Source organism: Prionailurus bengalensis, chromosome B2, assembly GCF_016509475.1.
Source record: "Prionailurus bengalensis isolate Pbe53 chromosome B2, Fcat_Pben_1.1_paternal_pri, whole genome shotgun sequence".
Classification (NCBI taxonomy): Eukaryota; Metazoa; Chordata; class Mammalia; order Carnivora; family Felidae; genus Prionailurus; species Prionailurus bengalensis.
In genome coordinates, this window is record NC_057349.1 from 114,183,392 (window position 1) to 114,189,391 (window position 6,000).

Sequence of the window (6,000 nt, forward strand, 5' to 3'; positions counted from 1 at the left end):
CAGATCCCAGAAGTGATAAGTAGCCTGTTAACATAACAAGAGTGGAGCCCAAGAACAGCAAAGAGAGGAAGGTGATTTAATTTATCAGGATAGACTAGTTTACACTGTGGTAGCTAATAATCAAAAAAATCTTAGTGGATTAAAACAATGACGGTTTGTTTCTCACTCATGCTGAATTTCTATTGAAGATTGGTGGGGGCTGGGATGTGTTGACTCTGCTCCAAGTCATCCTCACTCAGGAATCCAGATGAATGGAATTTCCAAAATCTGGACCATAATTGTCACTTTCAATAAATTTCACTGAACAACTCACCAGTCCTGAGAGGAAGCAGTAAATTACTAACCTCTCAGGGTTAGGGAAGGAATGGATATTGGTGAATAGTAGGATTGTTGACTATATTCTTGGCCACATTGGTTTCTAAAACTATAGGAATGTCAAAGATCCTCAAAGGGTTATATGTACCTGCAAGAAGCAAAGCTTTAAGACTTCATGAAGCAACTGGGCTAAAGGACAGATCTGAGCTACAATCTCAAGATTGGCAAAAACAAGAGGAACTGGAGGACTGGATAGAAACTTAAAAGCAGATAAAATTACATCTCTGGCCTTGCAACCTGTGGCAGGGGGAACAGGTGTCAAAGGGACTCTTGGTAGCAGGAATGAGATCATTAGTATCAGAGTATCAATGAGAAGAGTTTGGATCTGGGCACAGCTTGAAAGCACAAAGGCCAGTCCTGAGGCACTATGTCTTGAGGCAACTGACAAAGAGAACCCCTACATTATATCTGGTGGGTTTCTCTGGGTAGAAATTGAAGACTACTAAATTATTTATTTTATTTTATTTATTTATTTTGAGAGACAGAGAGATTGAGAGAGAGCATGCACAAGCAGGTGGGGGCAGGGAATCCCAAGCAGGCTCTGAGCTGTCAGCGCAGAGCCCAGTACAGGGCTTGAACACACAAACTGTGAGATCATGACCTAAACTGAAACCAGGAGTCAAGACGCTTAACTGACTGAGCCATTCAGGTGCCCTCCAAATTTTTTGTGCTTCTTGATGGTGTTTTGTGGAAAAGGGGCTAATAAGCTACTAAATGTGAAGAGTCTAAATGAAAGGAAACTATAAAAAGAGGGGGATGGAGGTAAAGAACTGGGTCTGGCAGTCCCTGATGTCTAGTGTCTTACAGTTTAATTATCTGGGGAGAAGGAAGTGCACACATGAAATAATAAACAACTGACTACTTAACTGCCCCTAGGTGATCTAGAGTGGGTGCATAGAAGGGCAGCTTCCAGAGAAAACTCCACAGGTGAAGTTGGTGTGGTTCAGTTGCTCAGGTATGACAACTTTCCATGGCTATGCGTCTAGTCTACCACCATGGCGAGTATACCGCAGAGACATTCTTTAGTTGCCCAGCAGCATGAGTGACATTACAGGAGCATGTCACCAGAAACAACAGGTAAACTAGATGGTGCCTTCTATATCATTCTAGGGAAATAACCTCTAGGACATTTGCTTCAGTTCAACCACAAACCTGGAAGACCCTTTCTCAGGTAGATCAGGATTGATAACTGAGATCTAAGTTGAAGAAAGGCTTTTGACTCATGAAGGGAAGGGTGTTTTGAGTCCTGTTCTAGCATGTAGTAAGTAGGTAAGAAACAAGACAATGTTATGTACTTCCACAGCTGCAAAATTTATCTTTCCCTGAAACTTCCAAATCCAAATCTTATCCTATACTTTTCTTTCAGAGCTTCAACTGTCTACTGAGCTGTTCTACAGACACTTGAAATCAACATGCCCTGAAAGAATTAAGCATATTTCCCCAAAGATTATCCCTCCGCCTACTTGCCAGAGGAGAGCAACATGTTTGTTTACTCCAGTGAGAAACTTCTGATCCTTCCTTGCCTCTTGCTTCTAAATAGCTAAATCCAGTCAGTCACCACATCCTAATAATTCCAACTCCTTAAAAGCTCTAAATGGGCCCCCTTTCTCCATCCACGCTGCTCCAGGTCTTCACATTTCTTGCCAAGACTGTATGATTGCACTTGTTCTCCCACCTCCATTCCCTCCCCAGCCCCCTCTGTTTTTCCGTTAGCAAATGGAGACTGCTTCTTAGCAGGTAACACTATCATGTTAATCCTCTTTAACAAGCTGTTGCCCTAAAGGATAGACTCCAAACTGCCTAGCTGGCCATTCCCTATCTGGCATCAGTGGATCTCCCTAATGCCAGTTGTTGCTCAGAGTCCAAAGCTTTTGCCCTATAAATGAACCCTGCTTTTTTTCCTTTTCTTTTGAGGTTCTCACACATCTTTTCTGGATCCCTCTCTTTCTTCCAGTGAAGTGACTGACAAGTGCTACAATTCAGGTAGGTAGCCTGATGTATCCCATACATTATGGTGGAACAATCCAACCAACCATTCAACCAACCATCCAACCAATCATCCAATCAACCAACCAACCAACCAATCAACCATCCAACCATCCAACTATCCAACCAACTAATCAACCAACCATGTTTATAGCTATGGAATTCCATTTCCCTCTACTGCTCTAGCCTACATATATCTGAGCACTTCGGTCACTCCGTGTTTGGTCCAAAGGGCTATCAGTCAATTTTTCATAACCCTGTTGTTTTTTTCCAGCCTTTAAATTAGAAACAAAAGTATAGATGCAAAGCCATTCTAAAATATCTAACCACCATTTAATCTCTAGAGACTTTACATCTAAATTCCTTATTGAATAATGATGAATAATCTTAAAATGTAAATTAGGCAAGTCTCATTTTTACTGAAAGTATGGGGAGATTTAAATGTACCCAAACCTCATTGACTAGAGTATGCTATGTATTTTTCTTGGAAATCTATTTCAGGCTGATCAGTATTGCTCTTTAGCTGTAGTCTAAAAAGCAAACTCAGCCAGCTGTTCTGCAAATGCCAATCAGAAGAGAAATTAGGTGAAAGAATGTAGATAGATCTGTATAGGTCCGTAGGTCTGTTTTCATTACTGAAAATTCAACCTACCTCTTTTTTGAATGGGAGGTCAGTAAAATGACATATATGAAGGTCAAGAGGTTATTTTTATTAAATGAAAACAAAACTCAAAGCCCAGAAATATTCACTGTAAAAAAGAGAGAGAGAGAGAGAAAGAAAGAAAAGAAACAGGTACTTTTACGCTGGGCTTAATAATTTAACATGGAAAACAAATTATTTAGCTTTAGGTAAAGAGCATTTAGTTATTATTAATCATATTAGTTACAGAAAATAGCCTGGACTTTGAAGATGCCAGTTCTAGATTTTGTTATACTGTATGCAAATTAATAAATGTCCCTTAATTGCAAAGGGGAGCCATACAAGAGGGTTAGCACATTGAGAACATTGTACCTCATCGGCTGCAGGATTCTACATAAGGCTGAATATTTTATCTGTTGCTGTAGAAGATTATGATCAGCCCCATAACCAACATTTAACACAAGAAATAAACTTAGTTATTAAAGAGGTAACTAAGATTTTTACCAGCAAAAAATTGTGGTTTTATGAGTACAGTTGTGGAATACAGAAATGAAGTATAAGCCATAAGCTGAGTTTACAATTTTAAACACTAAGGCATGGCCAGGTTTGGTATTCATTTCACTGACTGCCTCTTCCACCCACTTACTTTTTAGTTCAGAGTTAGATTGGAATGGGGCTCTGGGGGTGGAGGCTGAAGTGGGGGAGAGGAGCGATTATGGCCAGGAAATCCACTCTGAATGCAGCAACAAAACTGAGCAATGAATCCCAGAGTGCAGGCTGCTTCATATAGGCTTAAGATTTAGAAGTCCTTGAATAGAACCCAATAATTGTGAGGCAGCTTTGTGGGCTCCAGACTGGTAACAGGGAATCTGGGTGGTTCAGGTGACAAGAATCCAGATGTGTGTATAAGATTCAAGTGATCTTTCAAATTCCAGTTAGACGAGGGACCATACAGGAAAATAGCTGGCACACCATTGCTGAATGCAAGCATAATTCCCCATCCAGAGTAATCCAACCCCTCCGTCATCATGAATGAGAGCAGTAACCCCAGTTCTTAAATCCCAGAGCAGATTCAGGATTCATGAGCAGATACTGTTAGCGACTGAAAACTGGATACTAAGAAAAACACTTCTTCCATTGACAAATAGGACAGTTCACTCTGCCAGGCAGTTCAAGATGCTATCCTGCAGGCAGTTTTGAGGAGCTAACATGAGTCCCTAAATGATGAGAAAACAAAAACTGGTCATTCTTGAAGGTAAGGTGTCTCGAAAAGCTTTTAATTCACTTTGGTATTTGGTCTTCACCTGTTTCTGGTAAACACAGAGTACCATCCACATAACATAATTAATTAACAGTTGTTAGTAATTAATTAACAGTCATTCTAGGAAACTTAATGGTATAATTTGCATGCTTTGTAGAAAAGAAATGTAATACACTGACCATGATAGCTTATATCATAAAATAAGACTCACTGGTTGCATTGTGCTTACAAATATTTTGATTGCTGTTATTTGAATTCAATAAAATGTAATGAGGTGCTCTTAGCCTCTGGGCAAAACTGACACAGAATTTAATTTGCACTAGTCAGCTGAAGGCACAAAATGTTCCCAGGGAAAATTCTGCTGTGCCATACAAACATGCAACTCTTACTGACAGGTTCTTGGAAATCCTGTGCATAAACTTCCTATGAACGAGAGGGAGGGCATCCTGCTAACCACAGACACTACTGGAATTAAAGTACAGTGTTCAGTTATTTGACAGAATAAACTACATTGTTTCTAGATCTTACTTTGCTCCCTAAAGGTCAATATTTTCATTTTATAACTTCTAGCTAAAAGCATTGGAAAATAAAGCAAACTGGGGCATGTGTGTCTTTTTAAGGGAATTTAGTAGAAAAGAGACAACTTGAAATTAATTCCAAATTACTTTTTGGTGGTTTGTACATGACCTCCCACAGTCATGGGAACTAGAGGCCAAGGTGACTTTCTCTCAGTGACTGGGACAGGGGAGTTTTTTTTTCTTCCTGAAGAGTCAGGATTATGTGACCTTATAAATTGGTCTCATTACAGAGCTACTGACAGACAGACATATTGGTTGCTGCCAGTAGGCATATGGGCTGAAATTTGGAGGAGGAGGGGAGAACAGATGGAGTGGAGAAACAGAGTGATGGACGGGCCCCTCACACAGGCCCCAGCTGGTAGGGAGCAGGTCAAGTCTGTTACTGCTACGCTGGGAAAGATAAGAGTGTCAGCAGTGGGGAAGGTGACTCCATCAATCAGCCTTTTCATTATAGCAAGAATGAGCCTTGTGGTCTGAGGGGCTGGTCATCCCACACCCCACAGGTGGCAACTCTGAAGAGGCTTACCTTTCACATTGTCTTAAGGAAGAAGAATGTGCCCTTCACAAGTCAACTTTAGTCACGGCAGGTCCTTCAGAGAAAACTCAGTTGATGATTTAACATCTTAAATTTTGTCTTCAAGTGTTTTTATTTTGAGTATAATATTACATGAATGTTAGACTTGGTAAAATAAAAAAGTAACATTACAAAGGGTTTCGGATGAACCCTATCTTCTACCTCTATGGCAAAGTCCAAGGTAAATGAGGTAGAAGCAGGGAGGTGGAGCGTTTCTAGAATGTAAGATCCTTGAGGGTAGTGACTTGTTGGTCTTGTTCATCTTTGGTATCTAAGTGCTTAAAACAGAGGTCTGTAGTACCTACTTATTGAATGATTAAGTCAAAAGAATAGGAAATGCTCCAAAAATAACTTTAACTTCCAAGCGAATGTATTTTCTGGTTCTTTTCCTGACATCCATTTTCACTTTCCCAACTATTCTTTTCTGCTCATTGAACCTAGGTTCAACAGGTTTCAGTTAGGTAAAGAGCAGCAGTGGGTGGAACATTTGAGACTAGAAGTAGCTAGTAGATACACTCAGCTGGCTGAGCATTGCACTGAAGTTTTCACACTATGGTGAGGACATGACAAAATTTGGGGAAAGGAA